Source organism: Dermacentor andersoni, chromosome 7 (genome assembly GCF_023375885.2).
Source record: "Dermacentor andersoni chromosome 7, qqDerAnde1_hic_scaffold, whole genome shotgun sequence".
Lineage (NCBI taxonomy): Eukaryota > Metazoa > Arthropoda > Arachnida > Ixodida > Ixodidae > Dermacentor > Dermacentor andersoni.
Window position 1 is genome coordinate 176868684 of NC_092820.1, and position 24140 is coordinate 176892823.

At 46.6% G+C, this 24140-nt stretch overlaps 1 protein-coding gene across 1 annotated transcript in view; it reads left to right on the forward strand.

Annotated features, from left to right (window-relative positions):
• The first annotated feature begins 3204 nt into the window (after positions 1-3204).
• Positions 3205-24140, forward strand: part of dpp (decapentaplegic morphogen) — a 169530-nt gene continuing 148594 nt past the window's right edge. Inside the window, exons 1-4 of the mRNA XM_050180543.3 lie at positions 3205-3525; positions 12823-12890; positions 12987-13082; positions 14443-14493. The gene's annotated coding sequence lies outside the window, so the exon portion shown is untranslated. The remainder of the gene's footprint in view (positions 3526-12822; positions 12891-12986; positions 13083-14442; positions 14494-24140) is intronic.

Below are 24140 nucleotides of genomic sequence, written 5' to 3' on the forward strand. Positions count from 1 at the left end.
TAACCTGGACCAAAAACATCAGTCAAGGACTTTGACACAAGGAATGGTGAAATGTTTCGCACTGCTTTGTTTGACTTTTCAGAGTGAATAACATGGAACCGGGGAAAATTCTGGATTTGGTGTCCGAAAAACTGAAATACATCTTCGGTGCGCCCTCGTTTCTGAGGCCGATCAGGAAGTTTGGGGAAAGAAGTTTCCATGAAAATATATAAAAATTCGGCAACAGCGCCGACCGCCCACCACGGAGCCCAACGAGGGGACGCGGCAGAGCTTGCATGCAAGTCTGCACGACGCCAGTCGTACGCCGCCACTATAACCAAATATGGTGTACCCAAGGTTGGATAGCCACACAGGGTTAACCCTTGCCGCCAAGGAGAAAGGAAGTAAATAGAAGAGAGAAGGAGACAGGAAAGGAATAAAAGTGGGAGGGAAAGACGAAGGTTTGAGGAGAGAGAGACAGGAAAAGGCGTCTGCCGATTTCCTCCAGGTGGGTCAGTCTGGAGGTGCCGTCTATGCGAAGCAGAGGCCAAAGAGGTGTGTTGTCTACGCAGGGGGGCCTTAACGCTCCAAACACCCAGCATCGGCTCAACACCCAGGATCCCCCTTTCCCCAGACACGGCTAAGCCGCGCACGGCTACACGCGGGGGGGGGGGGGGGGGGGGGGGGGTCCAACCCTCGTGTGCTCGGGTACGTGGTGTCGCCACACACCAAACACCTGCTGACGCAGACGCCCCTGTGGGGGACAAATTGTTTAAGAGGAAGCTTTAGCTCGGGCCAAACTCCGACGCGGCCTATTCAAATAAATGTAAAACGCAGAAACGCTTTTCTGAGATAGCCCCTGGATCACTTTTAATGGAATTTGTTGAATTTGAGAAAGTTAACTTCTAGTATCTGTTGGAAGCGGAAGTTTGATTTAGGGCCTGAATTTTGTTTGAAATATTTTTAAAAATTTGAAAGTGCGAAAGAAATAGAAGCACGACGTTTACAAACTAAAAGTTCATCAAAAACAGGTATCACAGTTCTTCAAACGGCATCTATTATAAGAGTCAAAGCGGACAAATTCGGTACGTCAATTTGTATCTTACGTGAATTAGTTACGTGGTGCACAAGGGTTATGCAAAAGCCGTATTTCGGTAATGCTAAATTGTTTGAGATTAGTTTGTAACGTATCAATTTTGTCCGCTGTAGATGTACTATTAGATGCGATTCACAGAATTGTGATATTATATTTCATTGTTGAGTTACACAGCCTTAAACGTGAAAGTCTCGCTTTCTGAAAATTTGAGATTTGTGCCTATATGTAATAAAAAATTGACAGCGTGAATGAAAAATTGGAAACCAGAAAACTAGAATTTAAGTTTTTCTTTTAAATGCAACAAACCTCATCAAATTCTGCGCAGTGGTTCCCGAGAAAAACTATTTTGCCTTCTACATGTATTCTCTTCTATTCTCTTCTGTATTCTACAAGCTTTCTCTTAAGGAGGAGGCCAAGCTGCAACGTGCAATATCGGCTATCACCATTTGCTTTCTGATCCACACCGCTTTCTTCCTGTCTTTTAACGTTAATCCTTACTAAAAGTTTTCCTTCCAGAGCTCTTCGCGCTGTCCTTAACTTGTTCTCGAGCTTCTTCGTTAACCTCCAAATTTCTGACCCATAAGTTAGCACCAGTAGTATGCAATGATTGTACACATTCTTTTTCAACGTCAGCCGTAAACTCCCAGCCAAGGTTTGGTAATGCCTGCTTCATGCACTCCAAACCATTTTTATTCTTTTATAAATATCCTTCATATGATCAGGGTCTCCTGTGAATAGTTGACCTAGATAAACGTACTCCTTCATAAACTCTAGAGGCTGACTGGCGATTTTGAGCTCTTGTTCCCTTGCCAGGCTATTGAACATTATCTTTGTCTTTTGCATATTAATGTACACTTTCTCTGCTAAGATCCTCAATAATTTGTTGCAATTCGTCCACACTGTTGCTTAACCGGACAATGTCATCTGCAAACAGAAGGTTGAGATATTCGTCGTTGATCCTCCTTCCTATTCCTTCCTAGTTTAATAGCTTGAGTTAATAACTTAATAGCTTCCAAGTGTACAATTTAGAGAAATTGTGTCTCCTTGCCTGACCCTTTTTTATATAGGTATGTTTCTACTTTTCTAGTGGACAATGAAGCTGCTTGTGGAATCTTTGTAGACATTTTCCAAGATATATTCACGTATGCCTCTTGAACTCCTTGATTGCGCAATGCCTCAATGACTGCTGGTATCTCTGCTTGGAATATCTGTACTCTACTCTACTCGCTTGGAGATACTAAGATTATTTTTTTCATTCCACCTAATTAGATCATTAGAGTTATTTAATTAATCAATTTATTATAATTAGATTAAAACTGTTCATGAGAAAGTTGCAGACCAACATGAGAAACTCCCGATTCAGCTTTATGTTCTTCAACGCGTGCTACATCAAAGTGTTTTTCTGAGCGCGAAAGATGCCCACGAGTACACGCAAAATCACCGCGTAACTGGCCACTCGAGGCGGGCACCTTTCATACTCGCAAAAAGTCGCTAGCTTTGCACTTTCTCTTTTAGATGCAATACGCTTAATTAAACTCGGCGAGGTGTTTGCCGAGAGAAATGTTTTAGCTCAGGAGCCCCGACCTAAACACATGGGAATGGCGAATATAACTCTTTTTTATATGCAACAAACTATATCTTGAATCAATTGCACGATGTTAAAGTGAGGGTTGTTTAAGTGCATTGATGACGTCTGTCACTACGCTTGCGCACTCATAGGTATCTCTTATCAACAAGGCTGCACCTCAGTGCTCGGCAAAGTGAGACATATCTCTAGCTCGAGATACGCTTAAATGGGGAGACTCAATAATAAAGCCACCGCATAAACATGGAGCGATTCGTCATATGCTCACGTCTATAGACACAACCGAGCACAGCTGTGGAGTCAAATAAAATACTGCAGGCTACACGAGTGAAATCTGGAAATGAATGCCTTGTTCTATAGGAAACCCAGACATAGCTGAAGCCCAATTCTACTTAGCATATGATTTATAAAAGCTTGCTTGCAGCAGCAACTCGCAGTATTTTGAAAGCGTACGAGCAAGCTGTGCTCTATTCATCCGAGCATTCGAGTTATTCATGACACTTGCCGAACCAGACGGCTGTCTGGAGGATTTGCTCCGCACGCTGACGGCACATATGCTGGCTGCGCGGACAAGAAAGCTGAGGCGCTATAGATTATATTGTCTGCGGAATTGTTCGCCTGACTTTCTTCCCGACGTTGTCGCTTGTTACGGCGCACCCCTGTAAAGAAATCTTTAGTGCAGCAACAGCGCGCGCAGGGTCGGGACCGGTGCCGACACGGCTCCAAATAGGAATAATGCGTTCGAGCCGCAAGCAGGCGATAATTTGGAATTTAAGGGTTGCGCTACACCTAGCGGCATGGGTGTTTTGTGCAGTTGTGCGGGCACGGAAGGAAGAGGCCCCAGTCTGTTTCGACGAACTCATCAGTAAGTATGGCATATTATATACGGAGGAATGTAAAAAGAAGGGGGGAACCGAAGCCACGTTTGAAACTTACATAGGCTAGACGAAGGCGACAGGTGGTGCCACCACTGGTCGATGACGTCAATTTAGCCTTGCTTGCAAAAAGCATACCATTTCATTTCTTTTTTTCTTTTTTTTTCGGAAAGCTCAGGCATGTGCTACCACCATAAAGCTTTAAACACATCCGCGTCAAAATCATCTGATCAGCTTGGCGACGCGTCGATAAGCTAGCTGCACGGACTGTTCGATCATGCTGCAAAGCTGTCGAATACTTGATAGAAAATGCTGGAATCTTGTTGAATGAGGCTACTGATAGAACACGACGCACGAAGTTTCAACTGGTTTTCAAAGCTTTCTTTGCCTCCCGACTTTCCGGGCGCTGCTGCGGTCTGCCTCGCGCGCGCCGCTGGGTTCCACCACCAGGCGGTGCTCGCCACCGTGCAGCGTAACCACGTAAAATTATTAGGCAGGAAGTCTGGAACACTACAACAACATATCTTACACGAAGTTGGAAACAAACTGGAAGGGTACGCGGGATTAGATTACAAACGAAACATAGCCGAATCTTTCCAAAGCAATGACGAGGTTGTATTCGATGAAAAAAAGAGCATGAAAGAGAACCAGGTGGAAAGGGAGCCGGTGCTGACGAATTTCAGCTGGAAGAAAGCCCAAGAGAAAATTCAGAAGCGCACAGTCACAGTGCAAGACGAGCTTTCCGTCAGGCCGAACTAGGACCGAAAAGTAAGGAAGCTCTGGTGAAAGCAGTAGAAAAAAGTCTAAAAGATAGACGAGTACCAGACAGTTGGCGAAAAAGTAGAATGAATTTAATTTATAAAGGTGAGGGGGAGAAAGATAGAATTCACTCATATAGACCGTTGACCATTGCATACAGGTTAGCAATGCAGGCAATTAAATTAAAGCTGCAAGTATATATGGGCAGAGAAAAATGGCATTTTGGGAGAACTTCAGCATGGCTTCAGAATAGGTAGGCGTATGGAGGATAACTTGTTTGTTCTTACTCAGTGTATTGAAATATCAAGAGTAGAAAGGACACCGTTATATGTGGCCTTAGGCATTACAGGAGCGTATGACAACGTACACCGCTATATTTTGTGGTATATTCTGCAAAGGGAAGGCTTAGGCGGCGACTTTTTGAAAGAGATTTACCTAGAAAATACCGTTTCCATTGAATTGGAAGGGATGAGGGGCGAGGAGAAAGTTGATATCGACAACGAACTGAGGCAGGGCTGCCCTTTATCCCCACTGCTGTTTATGATGTGCATGGTGAGGATGGAGAGGGCGCTAGAAGGAAGCTATATCGGCTTTACTCTTACATAAAAACAGGCGGGTACAGTAGTAGAGCAGCAGCTTCCAGGTTTATTTTATGCGGACGACATTGTCTTACTAACTAACAAGTAAAGTGATATGAAACGTCTAGATAATACCTGTGGACAGGAAGGTGAGAATTTAGGGCTGAAATTTAGCGTATAAAATCAGGTGTTATAGCATTCAATGAAAACAGCGAACAGACAGTGACAATACAGGGCCAGGAAATACCTCGTGTAAAAGAATATAAATACCTTGGTATGTGGGTAAACGAATGCAATAGATATATGGAAACACCGGAAAAGACAATAACAGTAAAGGGGAAGAGAAATGCAGCCATAATGAAATACAGAGCGCTATGGGGATATAATAGGTACGAGGTGCTCGGCGTATGTGGAAAGGTGTAATGGTTCCAGGACTTATGTTTGGAAATGCGGTTGTTTGCTTGAAATCAGGGGTCCTGGCTATCGGCGATCGGCTCGGTTTGTACCGGTGCTTAAGAAAGGTGAAGCGACATTAATAACAAACTATCGACCGATTTCCCTTACTTGATCTTGCTGCAATCTATTGTAACATATTATAGCTAACTAGATAAAAGAATTCTTAAGTGACAACTGCATTTTCACACCGGTACAGCATGGCTTTAGGAAGGGGCTTTCCACCATCACTAAGTTAGCTTCAGTCATCCACAGCTTTGCTAGCATTCTTGATAAACCTGGTCAGATTGATGTATTCTTGGATTACAGAAAAGCATTTGATCTTGTTTGTCACCATAAACTAATCGAGAAGCTCGAAATCATAAAACTGCCGCCATACTTAATTAGCTGGATATCTGCATACTTAACTAAGCGCACACAATTCGTCAGCATAAGCGACTGCCCTTCAGATGAAGTGCCAGTTACTTCCGGTGTCCCTCAAGGAAGCGTGCTTGGCCCCTTGTTATTTTTAATACATAATAATGATATTGTAGAAGTAATCGCTCACCCCATTCAATTAAGATTGTTTGCTGTGATTGTGTTTTATTTAATGAAATTAAATGCCACGAGAATCAAGTCCTCTTAAATTCTACCCTTCAGAGCATTCACTCCTGGTGCCAGCAGTGGAACATGGAGCTCAACATTAATAAAACAGTTTCTATAAGAATTACTAAAAAAAAAAGCACCCTTTACCGTTTACTTATGATCTTGCATCTTAACCCTTATCCGAAGTCGAGGAATATAGGTACCTGGGGGTTATCATAACGCATGATCTTTCCTGAAATAAACATATCTCTGCTACATGTGCTTCAGCTTTAAGAAAACTTGGTCTGCTCAGGCAAAAATTAAAAATGGCAACTCCGGAAACCAAGCTGTTGGCTTACAACTCTATAACGCCTACACTAGAATATGCAGCAAGTGTTTGGGACCCGTACACGAAACGCAACATCGATGCATTAGAAAAAATTCAGCGAAGAGCTGTGCGCTTTATATTTTCTAAATACCGTCCAACTGACTCTCCCTCAAACTTAATGAAAATTAATGATATACAAACACTAAAATTGCGAAGGAAAATTGAAAGGATTAATTTCCTCTATCTGCTTCAGAATAATCGGCTATCTCTTAATCCGCAGCAATACATACAACGACCAGCAGGGCGATTAACAAGGCACCGGCACGCCGAGTCATTAACTCCGTATTTCGCCAGGACCAACACCGTTAGATATTCCTTCTTTCCTCGCACAATAACCGAATGGAATAACTTGCCCACATCGCTTCTTATTAACACTGGCAGCATTGAATGCTTTGACAGCTGAAAAGTGTTTGCTTCTTTTTATCTTGTTTTGTTGCAGTGTTTCTGAAATTGTTTATTTTTTGTTTTCCTGCAATCATTCCAATGTAATTAATTGTTATTTCTCTTTTGCTACTCATGTATTCTTGCACTTTCTTGTTGTTGTTTTTTCTGTACTTCTGCCCCTCCTGCAAGGGCCACTCAAGGCCTGCAGTATTTTCTAAATAAATAAGTAAATAAATAAATAAATACAATCAGGGCTCGATGGGAACCAAGGTCAGCGGGATGCCTCGCATTGGGTGCGCACGGGGACACTACAAGTGAGGCTGTGGAGGGGGATATGGGCTGGACTAGTTTTGAAGTGAGGGAAGCTCGCAGGAAAATTGATTATGAAGAACGACCGAGTAATATGGAAGAAAGTAAATCGGCTGGGAGAGTGTTCCAGGTATCTGTATAGGAAAAACATTGATTCACAGTGGAAGAAGAGAACTAGGAAGCTTACCAGCAACTATGCGGCCTGTAGGGTGGGCAACACAGCAACAAAGAACGTCAAGTGGAAAGTCAGAGAGGCTGAGATAATCTCATGGGCGGCGGTAATGGAAAAGAAACGAGCCATGAATAACTACTTAAGAAGAAAAGACGAACTCAGGAAAGAAATAATTTGTGATAACTCAAAGGGAAGCTCATTACTTTTCGAAGCGAGATCGGGATGCCTTAGAACACGCACCTATAAAGCGAGATATAAGAAGGAAGGAGAAGCATGTGCTTGCTGGCAGTAAAGCTAGGGAAACGATGGAGCATGTTTTATTGGAATGTGAAGATATCTGCCCAACGGTCGACTTAGGCACCTGTGGCCTCCTTGAAGCCCTTGGGTTCGGTGAGAGCAAGGGGAAAGTATACATGTCCGCAATAGAGGTTAGTAAGCGGCGATTGGAGGATTGGTGGAAGAAAAGTAGGGAAACAACAAACGGAGGCGTGCTAGATAAAGTTCACAGTAGGGGTTCAGAAAATTTGGTTATGGGAATTCATCGCGAGTTTTCTTTCTGCTTTTTCCTTTTTTTCAAACATAGGTAAGACATTAGGCCACACAATAAAAAGAGCTCGGGGGACGCTCACAGCATCCATCCCTCCACCCGGCCGGCGGCGCCGCGTCAGCGATTCACATTTTGTGCGTATGGCACGTGCTGTGCTCGTTGTCCTATGCGACAAAAATGCAGGGCTGTGGAGGTCGCGCGTTGTGCTGTGTGACAGCGTAGACACTACAATCGTCCATAGCCCGGAGAGAGCGCTTGGAGCTGGCGCCTCAACGCCGTGCTGGGCAATTATGCAGGAGGAGCACGTGAACACGCGCCAGCGAAATGGCGCCCACTCAGCGTCGAGGACAGCCAGGCCCGAAAGAGCCTCCAGCGACTGCCCCGCCTTCAGCGCTGAGAGAGCGGACTTGCGCTCTTCCTATCGGCGTGCCGTTCAGCACGTCGAACTCACTGCTTTTCCCTGCTGCCCACTCGTCGATTGTCAAGCGTGCACTTTCAGCACTGATTGACTTTTGTGAAACCACGAACTTGAAAGCGCGGCTCTGAGCCCCGCATTCGCTTCTGCTTACTTTACTTATAACCTGCCACCTTCTTCCGGCCTCTTTCTTCTTCATCTTTTTCTCCCCCCATCCCCGTGCTGTTGAGGTGTCCTCCTCCGAGAGACAGTTCCGACCCGCTGCACTTCCTGTCAAAGTCACTACACACACACAGGAGCGTCTTCGCTACGCTGCGAAACATAATGCAGATCGCTGCTGCCACGATGCAATGTGTCACGTGAGGTAATGATAATGCTCAACGCTCTCAGTGATTATGAACAATGAGGCGCAACAACGCCTCAAGCAAACACGTCTCGCTGTATGTTCTGTGGATTACGCATATAAACAGCAGTGGTGCAGGCATGGAAACGGTTAAAATTAACTCACCACTCTCGTATCGGACTAAACGCTGAAGAAGTTACACATTCGCGGCCGATTATCACCGTTAATTATCTTCAGTGAAACCAAACAGCACAGAAAGCGTCGCTAACATCGATTTCCACAGTGCGTGGCATCCGCAGGTTTTTACGCTCATAAGATTTACGCTACAAACTACACGAGCCTGCCTGTTACCGTAGTAACTGGCCAGGTCGAGTAGCGTAGTCCAGAGCTGTACGGTAGCTTGTGTCGTTTTCTTCTCGATTTTGAGATGAACACCGTCCGAGTCTTATTTTTGACTCATTGTCGAGGCGATGCGGTTCCACGCGAGTTTCTCCCTTTCTTTTTGTCATGTCTTGTCGTAGATTGATAAGTTCTTGGCATTAAGTGGCGCGCTGCCCTCAACAAAACTGGTATGGTTGAAAGTCAGCCGTTTGTCTTGTTTTTATGCGGAGTACCACTGCCACAAACAATGCCTCGCCTACCAGCCCGCCAGCAGACATTACTGGCTATTGAAGCTGTACGAGTCTCTAAAAGAAAGGAGAGAGGGAAAAGCTGCGCCTACAGCTATAGCAGCATGACTTGCGCTCGCATGCGCTGCGGTACATCAACAATTAGTGAGCAAACTACAGGAAATATTCATCCATAGGAAGATGGTATGCGTTTTAAAGAAAAATCAAGAGCTGGAAAGCTGGCCGCGTGTGCTACCTGTAAGGTAGCACACGGGCAGCCTCTTGTATTTTCACCGACTACGATCACGTGTGCTACCTGTTAGCACACGTGATCATAGTCGGCGTCATAGTTGGTGAAAATATAATTCGATCCACGAGCTCCGCCCTCGAAACCAGGCCGCACACGCTCTCCGGGTTCCGAAACACAGTTGCAGATCGACAGCGATATTATTTATTTATTTACTTACTTACTTAAAGAACCCTTAAGGTCAAAAGACATTGCATGAAGAAGTGGTTATATACAGGATAGCGATAACAAAGTGCATTAAGTATAAAACAAAATATTGCCATTTATTTATTTATATTTATATTTTATTCAGTTATATATTTATAACAATACTACAGCCTTGAAAAGTGCGCTTGCAGGAGGGGCATCAAGTAGAAGAAATGTCAATAACAATAAAAATAGACAGTCAGAATGGAAGCTCTACAAATGTAAACATGTTAACAAATACGGTATGAAAACCATAAAAAGTACTGAAATTTTATTAACGCTGTATATTAAGAAAACAGCATCGTGGCTCGATACAAAAATAGACATTATTAACATCAATTGGTATTATTTCAGAGGCAATTATTGAAGTTCACCTCTGCCATGACGTCACGGAAATGAAGCAACGTAATTAACTGGCTCACCTCTGGTGCCACACGATTCTTCAGAGGCACTCGCTGTGATGCGTGAAGGGCCCCGTGTCGCGCAAGAGCTCCGGCACCAGCGGCGTTGACCGTGAGCGAAAACTTGCACTTAGGCATAGGCATATGCCACGTCTTGCTATACGACATGCGGTATTGGGGGGTTATGTTGCCACACCATTCTATCACTACAGTTGCTCATACCTTCTCTTACATTCTTGACAAAGCTATTCCTAGGAATTTCGAGAATGACAGCCCACAAACAAATGTCATAAAACACCGACAGCGCATGCCTTCGATGTTAAATATTTTCAGACTTACATTAGAAATGCGAAACGATAACAAAACCCCTAAAAATGTATTTTTGTCGTTTTGTTGTGCGGCTGTGAGCAATCTTCGGGGACGGCCCACGTAGGAGCCCGTGTTTCTACCATATAATGTTCGCCAATTTCGCATAGCGTTCGCCGTTTTCCGGCAAACATTACGGTTACATAAGCTGCCGTTGCCGGCTTTTTGTTGGTTGCCGAGAAGCGTGAGGAGCAGTCAGGGATCTTTGAGGGCTATCGCATTCCACTCTTACAGGGACCCTGAAACGATTTTGACAATTTTCTACAAACGTACTGAGTCGTTTGAGCAGGTCCTTCTGATCGTTAATTGACGCATCTAAGTGCTCCGCGCAAAGCGTGTGATTTATTATCAAGCTTTAAAAATGTACATCGCTGCCGATCGCAGCACATCTCTCGGCTGAATTTCAAGCACCCCTAATCATTTGACGTAATTTGCCTTAATGGCGCTAGTAGGGCGAGCTATCCGTTTGGCTGCCCAGGTCGCGTCATCGATCATCTCTCCAACTTTATGGTGAACAAATGTTGTTCGTAATAGTTCGAATGTTAATTTGTTCCTATAGAAAGAAAGTAACAGAAAGAGAATGCACAAGAAAAATTTCTCACTACACTTGAGCACTTCCGCCACACAGCAAGCGTCGTCTGCTAGTGTTACAACGTGCTCCGTTTTGACGAAAGCTCAGCTGCAAGTGTCAGTCTCCATCTTTCCGCTAGCACCTTGATTCGCCTTTGTTGCGTTGTGGGCTGCAAACGTAGCGACTGGCAATATGTCAAGCTGCGACATCGTGTTCCTCAGCAAGGCAGCAGACGAGCGGAGTGGCATCAGCGCATCAGATTGTCGCTATCCGATCGGCGCCAGGATTTGCGCTTTTGCGGCCGTCACTTTACACCCAAAGAATACTAACGCAATAGCGTTTCGCGATTCCGATATTCGGGTAAACGCAAGCGCAAGGGGACAGGGCCTGGCAGTTTGACCGTGCCGTTTCACGGGATGAGCAGAAGTGCAAACGTGAATGGTCTGCACGGTGCAGCCGCCTGGTGGCACAGAGCCCAACCAACCACAGTAGCAGCAACGAAGTGTATTCTTTGCTGCTGGTGTAAATTTCCCACAGGAGCGTAATCGTTAACACGTTGTTTTTGTAAATATTTAAAATGTTGTACACTTGTTTAGAGCAGTCCTAGCTTTTTGTTTGGTTGGTTAAGCTCTGCGCCAAGAGTTGGCTGGACCGTGCAGACCGATCAGGCCGCTCACGTACATCTACGCTTAAGTTCCTTGATCAGCCTGGGTTTATGCCTCTACCATCCGTCGAAGCGCCCAGCTCGCCTGCAGTTACCGGAATACCAGACACGTTCGGCGTTGCGACAGAATGCTCGCAACGGACGCTGTTTCGATAGCTGTCGCTTGGGGTCGACTGTCAAGCAGCTCGCGGAGAGGCTGGACAGGCTTCGGAAGTAGACGATACGACGTGCCATCATGATGCAGAGCCAGTGAAGGCGGAGCTCAGCCCCGATCACTCGGCGGACGAGTTGAGGAGAAAATGCATGGCAATGGAGGAGGGTAACTTGTAATCGTCCGTAGCTCTCTTAATATGAGACGCTTCACACAAGTTGTGGTGCGAATTATTAACTTTCGCTGTACCCTGCGCGTCTGCAAAATTTCTCCGAACATTTTCAGGGGCCTTTAAAGCGTCCTCCAATGTTTTACTGAGAAAAATTGAGCTGGAGTGGCCGTCTCTGTTCTTTCGCTATGCCACTGTCTTGTCGCAGTCGCATCGCCACCTCAGTTTCAACCCCAACGCAGCCAAGTTTCGCAAGCCAACCCTCCGTGAGGCGATCCCGTTTGCCTTTTCTCGCTCAAAATGTCGCATTGACAGCGATTACATAGTACTAGATAGCTATATACGAAATAAGATTCACGGCCGCATAAATTGCAGTAAACATTCGCTTACTAATTAAATTAACGAGCACGGTGTCACGTGCGCACATAAAAGCATGAACAGATCTCACTCGATGATCACGAACACTCGCCCTCAAAACGCTGGCTTGATGAACAGCGTTGTACCTCGGGGAGCGAGCGCCTCGCGCTGCCTCTCGCTTGAGCGGTTGTCGGTCATTTGAGAATACGCGACCTCCAACGCTAGGCGCGCGATGAGGCAGCGCACGTGAAGCAACCAGCCACCTAGGCTAGCCAAGCTTTGCACTTGAAGCGGATTACCTCCATACTACTGCGGGTGGCCCGGAAGGCGCTCAGTCGCGCGGACAGCCACGCACAGCCACGGCCGTGGTAGAGGAGGAGACGCGCACTCACCTACCCATCCTTGTGGCCGTTCACCTCAGCCACCCGCGTGTTTGATCGCGTGATCATGCTTCTAGGCTCAACCCCGTGTGCTTGGATTCCGGTAGGTTTTAATAGGAGTGCTGAGTTGAAGTTCGAAATGGCGAGCACCCTTTAAAACACCTCCCGTGTCAACTCGAGAAGCTCGAACTAACGTGGTGCTTTCTGCGACGCAGATGACGACGGTGTGAAGTGCTTCAACCACATTTTGAGAGTTGGTAACCTTCGAGAAGATGCGGGATTCGTGAGTATCTGACGAAGCGTGGCCTACTTGTTCCGCATGTTCACTAGTAAGATCAATATCTTTCATTTACTGTTTTGTCATCCTTCTCTCTTTTAGAACTCGACGCTTTCGCAAGAAGGTAGGGAGCGTGTCCGGGAGTGCTTTCAGACTGCATACGGCAACTCGACCTCACACTGCCTAAATGCCAACTTCGTAAGTCTCGCATATCCGCTAGCCACCTAATTTCCGCAATTAAATCATGAGCGCTGTCTCCGAGCGCATAAAGAAAACACCGTTTCCAGGGATCTCGTTAATCTGTGCACGGGCACAGTGGTCTTCCGAATGCCCGACCACTTATTCTTCGTCTAGCTGAGCTCGTTGACCTTCTTCGGGAGGCCCAGAACCCCTCGCACTGAGCTGTCCGTGAGCGATGCAATGGGCAGGAAGTAAGCAACAAGAACGAACGAGTCATGCCGACAGAGATTTTTATACCGCACGCCTGTGACTTTGCAGTCACCCACCGTGGTGGCGTAGTGGCCTTGCGCTGCCAAGCCCGAAGGATGAAATCACGGCCGCATTTCGGTGGCGCGCGAAATAGAGAAACACACCCCGTGCGTACACCATGCACTGGTTGCACGTTGGTGGCTGAAGTTAATTCGGAGCCGACAACGGCGTCCATCGCGATATCATATAGTTTTAGCACGTAATTGTTAACTGCATTTTAGACTTAACAATTACATTCAGCGGTTGAATGATCCAAAACCCCTATATAATTACTAGGCACGCCGTAGTATGGGAATAATTTCGGCCACCTGGTCTTCTTCAACGTGCACCTCAATCGAAGGGCGTTTCAGCCCGACTGAAATGCGGCCGGAGTCCAACTCCAAACAAAGGCCAGAGCGCTATGAACAAGTTCCTACACAGCAGAGGCTGTAGTATCTTAAACATGTCCAATAAAAATCAGGCAATAAAATTAAGGAAAACGTTATGCATCAAAAGGGCAGCCTCACGAGCGAAATGAAAGTACCCGCAGCATGGTCACGAGAACGCTTAGTGCGATTAGAAGCAACAGCCCATAGCCATGGAAAAGACGGGGAAGGCGGGAGATCGAAATTCAAGACGATGAGCAAAACGAGAGTAAGGTGAAAGCAGGAGCCAACGTTTCGACAAGTGGACTTGTCTTCAAGGCCTCAAGCCATTTATGATACCAATGTGCCATTGGTGGGACATAAGCATGGGTGTCACGGGAACGTTAGGCATAGCTCCGACATCAATACTTTTTCCGCAGTGGTGTAAAAGTTGGCTACGTGTTAGATTCGAGTAGTACAAGAATGAAGCTCTCACTTCCTTTTTTTGTTTCGAGTGGCTGAACATCGGTGCTGAATATTCGAAAGGTATTGGACAAATATTTGGTTTTACGAATACTGACTATTTGAGTCAAGCACCGAATCGGATAACAATATATTCATATCCTTATTCGAAATTTTGCGAATATTCGCTCACACTTATAATGATGAAGATGTCTCGTTCTCTCTCCTTTTAATTTGTTATCTCTCTTTTCTTCTTCTTGCAGTTCACATTACTGTTGTTATGCTGGTACGACAGGACGCCCGAAATGAGAGAGGTGCTGTACTCACCAAGTTCCTCCTTTTATTTTTTATCACAAAGCTTTATACAAGTTTCATGATAAACTCATCGTTACGCAGTTGTCATCATACACTCGTCGTCATCCCATTGTCCTTATGCCGCTGTCATGCCATCGTCAACATTGCGTCCTCGTCATACAGTCATCACGCGCTCGTTGAGATGCAGTCGCGGTCCTTACATCGTCGTCTTTGTAACTTCGACATCCGACTCTCGCCATGCCGCCGCCGTCACGCCATGGTCATCATACAAGTTTCATGATAAACTCATCGTTAAGCAGTTGTCATCATACACTCGTCGTCATCCCATTGTCCTTATGCCGCTGTCATGCCATCGTCAACATTGCGTCCTCGTCATACAGTCATCACGCGCTCGTTGAGATGCAGTCGCGGTCCTTACGTCGTCGTCTTTGTAACTTCGACATCCGACTCTCGCCATGCCGCCGCCGTCACGCCATGGTCATCATACAAGTTTCATGATAAACTCATCGTTAAGCAGTTGTCATCATACACTCGTCGTCATCCCATTGTCCTTATGCCGCTGTCATGCCATCGTCAACATTGCGTCCTCGTCATACAGTCATCACGCGCTCGTTGAGATGCAGTCGCGGTCCTTACGTCGTCGTCATTGTAACTTGGGCATCCGACTCTCGCCATGCCGCCGCCGTCACGCCATGGTCATCATACAAGTTTCATGATAAACTCATCGTTAAGCAGTTGTCATCATACACTCGTCGTCATCCCATTGTCCTTATGCCGCTGTCATGCCATCGTCAACATTGCGTCCTCGTCATACAGTCATCACGCGCTCGTTGAGATGCAGTCGCGGTCCTTACGTCGTCGTCATTGTAACTTGGACATCCGACTCTCGCCATGCCGCCGCCGTCACGCCATGGTCATCATACAAGTTTCATGATAAACTCATCGTTAAGCAGTTGTCATCATACACTCGTCGTCATCCCATTGTCCTTATGCCGCTGTCATGCCATCGTCAACATTGCGTCCTCGTCATACAGTCATCACGCGCTCGTTGAGATGCAGTCGCGGTCCTTACGTCGTCGTCTTTGTAACTTCGACATCCGACTCTCGCCATGCCGCCGCCGTCACGCCATGGTCATCATACAAGTTTCATGATAAACTCATCGTTAAGCAGTTGTCATCATACACTCGTCGTCATCCCATTGTCCTTATGCCGCTGTCATGCCATCGTCACCATTGCGTCCTCGTCATACAGTCATCACGCGCTCGTTGAGATGCAGTCGCGGTCCTTACGTCGTCGTCATTGTAACTTGGACATCCGACTCTCGCCATGCCGCCGCCGTCACGCCATGGTCATCATACAAGTTTCATGATAAACTCATCGTTAAGCAGTTGTCATCATACACTCGTCGTCATCCCATTGTCCTTATGCCGCTGTCATGCCATCGTCAACATTGCGTCCTCGTCATACAGTCATCACGCGCTCGTTGAGATGCAGTCGCGGTCCTTACGTCGTCGTCATTGTAACTTGGACATCCGACTCTCGCCATGCCGCCGCCGTCACGCCATGGTCATCATACAAGTTTCATGATAAACTCATCGTTAAGCAGTTGTCATCATACACTCGTCGTCATCCCATTGTCCTTATGCCGCTGTCATGCCATCGTCAACATTGCGTCCTCGTCATACAGTCATCACGCGCTCGTTGAGATGCAGTCGCGGTCCTTACGTCGTCGTCATTGTAACTTGGACATCCGACTCTCGCCATGCCGCCGCCGTCACGCCATGGTCATCATACAAGTTTCATGATAAACTCATCGTTAAGCAGTTGTCATCATACACTCGTCGTCATCCCATTGTCCTTATGCCGCTGTCATGCCATCGTCAACATTGCGTCCTCGTCATACAGTCATCACGCGCTCGTTGAGATGCAGTCGCGGTCCTTACATCGTCGTCTTTGTAACTTCGACATCCGACTCTCGCCATGCCGCCGCCGTCACGCCATGGTCATCATACAAGTTTCATGATAAACTCATCGTTACGCAGTTGTCATCATACACTCGTCGTCATCCCATTGTCCTTATGCCGCTGTCATGCCATCGTCAACATTGCGTCCTCGTCATACAGTCATCACGCGCTCGTTGAGATGCAGTCGCGGTCCTTACGTCGTCGTCTTTGTAACTTCGACATCCGACTCTCGCCATGCCGCCGCCGTCACGCCATGGTCATCATACAAGTTTCATGATAAACTCATCGTTAAGCAGTTGTCATCATACACTCGTCGTCATCCCATTGTCCTTATGCCGCTGTCATGCCATCGTCAACATTGCGTCCTCGTCATACAGTCATCACGCGCTCGTTGAGATGCAGTCGCGGTCCTTACGTCGTCGTCATTGTAACTTGGACATCCGACTCTCGCCATGCCGCCGCCGTCACGCCATGGTCATCATACAAGTTTCATGATAAACTCATCGTTAAGCAGTTGTCATCATACACTCGTCGTCATCCCATTGTCCTTATGCCGCTGTCATGCCATCGTCAACATTGCGTCCTCGTCATACAGTCATCACGCGCTCGTTGAGATGCAGTCGCGGTCCTTACGTCGTCGTCTTTGTAACTTCGACATCCGACTCTCGCCATGCCGCCGCCGTCACGCCATGGTCATCATACAAGTTTCATGATAAACTCATCGTTAAGCAGTTGTCATCATACACTCGTCGTCATCCCATTGTCCTTATGCCGCTGTCATGCCATCGTCACCATTGCGTCCTCGTCATACAGTCATCACGCGCTCGTTGAGATGCAGTCGCGGTCCTTACGTCGTCGTCATTGTAACTTGGACATCCGACTCTCGCCATGCCGCCGCCGTCACGCCATGGTCATCATACAAGTTTCATGATAAACTCATCGTTACGCAGTTGTCATCATACACTCGTCGTCATCCCATTGTCCTTATGCCGCTGTCATGCCATCGTCAACATTGCGTCCTCGTCATACAGTCATCACGCGCTCGTTGAGATGCAGTCGCGGTCCTTACGTCGTCGTCATTGTAACTTCGACATCCGACTCTCGCCATGCCGCCGCCGTCACGCCATGGTCATCACACAAGTTTCATGATACAGCTGTGGAACGCGCGAGTACCTCGTCCAGAGCCGGTGAAGAATAAGGCGGCTCACGTGCATGTAGCGCGAGAAGAGGACAGGCTAGCGCGCTCAACCTGAGCGGCCGCGGTAGCTACCACTCCCGAAATCCCTCGCCACCATGGCTGGTCGGCCTAAATAAACCGTGGCCAATGCGGCTGCATTTTCGCGCCGCCACCCGCAAATCGGTGAGAGCGGACGACCGAACACAGCCATGCCAGAGTTAACACACCGGCTCTAAAAAGGCGAGGATTACATGACCTCACGCGGTCCGCCACACGTCCCGCGGTTGTAGGGTGTCAGGGAATTCTACATGGACATGCCGGACGCCTGGTTCATCCGGCTGGACAGACACTTCCAGGCTCCGGCTCGGCTGATCGATCTGCGGTCGAGCCACCTGTTGCCGCAGAGCTTAATCAGCCAAATAAAGAGCCAGTATTGCTCTAAACAAGCGTAAAATATTTTAAACGTTTACAAGAACAGCATGTTAACGCTTACGTTCCTGCGAGAATTTTGAACCAGCAGCAAAGAAGAATACATTTCGTTAGTGCTACTGTGTTTGGTTGAGCTCTGTGCCATCGGGTGGCCCCACCCTGCCGATCATTCATATTTGCGCCTCTGCTCTTCTGCTCATCCCGTGAAACGGTACGTTCAAGCGCCCAGGTCCTGTCCCCTCGCTTCTGTTTACCCGAATACCGGTCTCGCGAAACGCTATTGTGCTAGTAATCCTCCGGTGTAAAGTGGCGGCCGCGAACGCGCAAATCCTGGCGCCGATCGGATACCGATAGTCCGATGCGCTGCAGCCACTCTGCTCGTCTGCTGCCTTGCTGAGGAACACGATGGAGCAGTTTGATATATTGCCAGTCGCTACGTTTGCAGCCCACAACGCAACGAAGGCAAATCCTGGTGCTCGAGAAAAGACTGAGACCGACACTTACCGCGGAGCTCTCGTCGAGACTGAGCACGTTGTAACACAAGCAAACGACACTTGCTGTGTGCCGGAAGTGCTTAAGTGTACTGAGAAATTGCTCTTGTGCGTTCTCTTTCTGTTACTTCCCTTTTATTGAAACAAATTAAATAACATTCGAACTATAACGAAAAACATATGTTCACCATGAAGTTGGAAAAATTATCGATGGCGCGCCCTGGGCTGCCGATCGGATAGCTCGCCCTACTAACGTCATTCGGACAATTTACGTCAAATCGGTAGGGGCAGCTGAAAATTCAGCCGAGCAGTGTGCTGCGATCGGCAGCGATGTATATTTTTAAAACTTTATAATAAATTGCATGCTTTACGCGGAGCACTTATAGTCGCGGATACAACTTAAGTCTGCAGTGAAGCCCTGCCCACGTCCTCACAACCGCCAGCCACTGTTCCTCCGCGAGGCTGCAAACAGTTCGGACTTGAAACTTTCCCTGTTACCTAAATAACTCGGTAACCACAAGAATAAAATTATAAGCACGTAATTTTGCACGTTTTCATTCGTCTATTATAATGGAACGGTAGAAGCCTAATTCTTTATTGAACTGAAATAAAACACACGCTTCACTGCAAGTATTTATTGTCAAGTTTCACTTCAGTTTGCAGTGAAGTTTCATGAGTAAAACGGGGTCAGCTGTAATATTAACTGTGCCGCCGACTTTTGAAAAGTGAAAAGCTCAGACTTCATACACTTCCTCCGTCTCTTGCGCACCTCATCGCTTCTGCCGATGAAAAGACTCTTAAAGAACAGCAAACGCTCCCGAGGTATCAAGTACGACGCCATTTTGAAATGGTCGCATGACGACGATCTTGTTTGCTTCTGTGATTGGCTGGCGGAGTTACAATCCCGCGCGGTCCGTGTGCCTTGGTTGCGAACTGCTGTTTTTTTTAAAGTTGCATCCTACTAGGGATGCGTCAATTAATGATCAGAAGGACCTACTCTAACGACTCAGTACGTTTTCACAAGATCGTCAAAATCGTTTCAGGGTCCCCTTAAGAATCGACACCTCATTTTCGTCATGCCGTCGTCGTTATGCGCCTTTGTCGTTCGGATTCCTCCTTCATTGCATCGTCACTGCGTCACGCAGTCGTCGTCACATGCCGCCATGCTCACAGGCAACTTTGGCAAGCGAGTGGCATAGCAAGTTCAACGATATAAATTATGTGTTCCATACAGCTGAAGCAACGAAAATCGCATATTTATAACACTACACGTGTTGGATAAACGCGACCGGCGAATACGGTGCGTCGAAAGAGTGCTATTCGCATTAGCGTCGACAGCCATCGTGAGATGAGGTTTACCTCTCGAAGCGTGACAAAACCAGCATGCATGTGGCAAAACGCTCCAACGTGTTTAAACGCTGCGTTGGACTATCGCGCTGACTGTCGTCGCCTGAGAGTGGCCCGCAAACCTTAACGCTGTCATTCTCAAAAGAGACAGTAGCATGCACCGCCGCTGCACTCCATGAGTGGGGCGCTAACCAATCGAAAAAAAAAAATTGTGGGGTTTTACGTGCCAAAACTACTTTCTGATTATGAGGCACGCCGTAGTGGAGGATTCCGGAAATTTCGACCACCTGGGGTTCTTTAACGTGCACCTAAATCTAAGCACATGGGTGTTTTCGCATTTCGCCCCCATCGAAATGCGGCCGCCGTGGCCGGGATTCGATACCTCGACCTCGTGCTCAGCAGCCTAACACCATAGCCACTGAGCAACCACGACGGCTGGTGCAGAAGCATCATCAGCCTATTTTATATCCACAACAGGACGAAGGCCTCTCTCTCCCTGCGAACGCCAACTACCCCTGTCCTGCGCCAACTGATTCCAACTAGCACCTACAAATTCCTAATTTCATCACCCCGCCTAGTCTTCTGCCGTCCTCGACTGCGCTTCCCTTCTCTTGGCACCCATTATGCAAACCTAATGGTCCACCGTAACCTACGCATTAAATGACCTACTCAGCGCCATTTCTTCCTCTTAATGTCTATTAGAATATCGTCTATACCCGTTTTCTCTCTCGTCGAAACCGCTCTCTTTTTGTCTCTTAAAGTTATGCCTAGCATTATTCGTTCCATCACTCTTTGAGCGGTCCTTAACATGTTCTCAAGCTTCTTTGTCAGTCTCCAACTCTCTGCCCCATATGTCAGCACTGATTAAATGCACTGATCGTACACCTTCCTTTTCAATGCTTATGGTAAGCTTCCAGTCAGGAGCTGACAATGTCTGCCGTATGCACTCCAACCCCTTTTTATTCGTCTGTGAATTTCCTTCTCATGGTCAGGGTTCCTTGTGAGTAATTGACCGAGGTAAACGTACTCCCTCACAGACTCTAGAGGCTGGCTGGCAATTCTGAACTCTTGTTCCCTGCCAGGCTATTCACGATTATCTTTGTCTTCTGCATATTAATCTTCAACCCCACTCTTACACTCTCTCTGTTAAGGTCCTCAACCATTTGTTGTGACAACTCCAGTGCTGCTGAACAGAAGAATGTCATCTGCAAACCGAAGGCTGCTGAGATATTTTCCGTCGAACCTTACTCCTAAGCCTTCCCAGTTTAATAGCTTGAATACTTCTTCCAAGCAAGCAGTGAATGGCATTGAAGAGATTGTGTCTTCTTGTCTGACCCCTTTCTTTATAGGTATCTTCCTATTTTTCTTGCGTAGAATTAAGGTAGCTGTGGAATCTCTATAGATTTTTCGAAGATAGTTACGCAATCCTCATGTACTCCTTGATTACGTAGTGCCTCTACGACTGGTGGTATCTCTATTGAATCAAATGCATTTTCGTAATCTATGAAAGCCATATAGAAAGTCTGATTCTATTCTGCGGATTTCTCGATTACATGATTGATGACATAGATGTGATCCATTGTACAGTATCCCTTCCTGAAGCCAGCCTGTTTTCTTGGTTGAATGAAGTCAAGCGTTGCCTTTTTTTTGGAAACAATCTTGGTAAATATTTTATACAAAACTGGAAGTAAGCTAACGGCCCTATAATTTTTCAATTCTTTAATGTCTCCCTTTTTGTGGATTAGAAAAAAGTTGGCATTCTTCCAGTTCTCTGGGACCCTTGAAGTCGATGGACAGTTCGTATAGTTAGTTTTTAAGCATTGTGTCTCCACCATCTTTGATTCAATCGACTGGTAGTCCATCTTCTGCTGTTCATTTTCCGCGTTAAATGTCTTTCAAGGCCCTTCTAACTTCATCACTTGTTATAGAAGGAGCCTCTGTAACATGTTCATTACTACGTCGAATGGAGGTATCGAGGCTGCTTTGGGTACTGTACAGGTCAGTATAGAATTCTTCCGCTGCTTTTACTATATCTTCGAGATAGCTGATATTACCCTACCTATCTTTCAGGGCATACATCTTGGTTTGTCCGATGCCTAGTTTCCTTCTAACTGTTTTCAGGCTGCGTCTACTTTTTACTGCTTCCGCAGTCTTTCTCATGTTATAATTTCGAATATCCCTTATTTTCTCCTTGTTCATCAGTTTTTACAATTCCGCGAATTCTATCTGATCTCTTGAGTCGGACGCTTTCATTCTTGGTCGTTCCTTTATTAGGTCCTTCGTTGCTTGGGAGAGCTTACCCATTGGTTGCCTTGGTGCGTTACCTCCCACTTCAATTTCTGCTTCTGAAGCAGTTATCGTTTCATTCATTACAGCTATGTTATCTTCATCTCGCTGTTCTAAGGCTGCATGTTTGTTTGCAAGTACCAGCCTAAATTAGTCTGCTTTTATCCTTACTGTGTCTAGGTTGGCCTGTTTCTTCTTGACCAATTTTACTCTTTCTCTCTTCAGACTGAGGTGAATCCTAAACCTCGCTTACCAATGATCACCGCACTTTTACCCAACTTAACACTTCTACATCCTGCACGATATTAGCGAACATTGTTTAACTGCGCGAACAAACGAACCACAAAGAGAGCGAGGGACAAGGACGGGCGCAGACACGGTTTACAGGAGTGGGAACACAAAAACTATAGCCCGCTGTAGAACATACATAGTTTAGAAGAACTTGTTGTTGGGCGAGTTGGTAGATATTAGCGAACATTGTTTAACTGCGCGAACAAACGAACCACAAAGAGAGCGAGGGACAAGGACGCCCAACAACTCGCCCAACAACAAGTTCTTCTAAACTATGTATGTTCTACAGCGGGCTATGGTTTTTGTGTTCCCACTCCTGTAAACCGTGTCTGCGCCCGTCCTTGCCCCTCGCTCTCTTTGTGGTTCGTTTGTTCGCGCAGTTAAACAATGTTCGCTAATATCTACCAACTCGCCCAACAACAAGTTCTTCTAAACTATGTATGTTCTACAGCGGGCTATGGTTTTTGTGTTCCCACTCCTGTAAACCGTGTCTGCGCCCGTCCTTGTCCCTCGCTCTCTTTGTGGTTCGTTTGTTCGCGCAGTTAAACAATGTTCGCTAATATCTACCAACTCGCCCAACAACAAGTTCTTCTAATCCTGCACGATGCTGGAATCGGCAGCAAGTATAAAATCATTTTAATTTCTTGTTTCACCATTAGGACTACATGTTCTACAGCGGGCTATGGTTTTTGTGTTCCCACTCCTGTAAACCGTGTCTGCGCCCGTCCTTGTCCCTCGCTCTCTTTGTGGTTCGTTTGTTCGCGCAGTTAAACAATGTTCGCTAATATCTACCAACTCGCCCAACAACAAGTTCTTCTAATCCTGCACGATGCTGGAATCGGCAGCAAGTATAAAATCATTTTAATTTCTTGTTTCACCATTAGGACTTCTCCAGGTCCACTTTTTGTTGCTAGGCTTACTGAAGAAGGCGTTCATCACTCGCAGCTTATTCCTTACCGCGAATTCTACCTACATCTATCCTGTAGTGTTTCTAGAATTGACGCCCTAGTTGCCAATTGCTTGTTCACCAGCCTGCTTTTCCCCCGATTTTGCATTGAAGTCGCCCATTACTACAGTATACTGAGTCACTTTGCTCATCGCTAATTCCACATCTTCATAAGACTGATCTACTTCATCATCATGACTGAAGGTTGGAACGTAGCCTTGTACTGCCTTTAATCTATACCTCGTACTAAGTTTTATTGCGACTACTGCTGCTACCCTCTCATTAATGCTGTAGAATTCGTCAATGTTGCCCGCTATGTCCTCATGGATTAGGAATCTTACTCCGTACTGCTTCTTACCTGGAAGTCCTCTATAGTAGAGGACGTGGACAATATTCAGCACTGTATAAACCTCACCAGTTCTTCTAACCTCACTAAGGCCAATGATATCCCAAACAATGTCTGATAGTTCCTCATAGAGTCCTGCTAGGCTAGCATCACTAGATAGAGTTCGGGTGTTAAATGTTGCCAGGGTTAGTTTCCACTGGCGGCCTGTCCGGGTCCAGAGATTCTTAGCACCCTCTGCTGCGTTACAGGTCTGACCACCGCCTTGGTCAGGTGCTCCGCAGCAGCTGGGGACTGAGGGCCATTGGTTCATCGAATGATTCATTTGGGAGAGAGTGGCCGAATACTGCACCAGGGAAGCCAATTCTTGT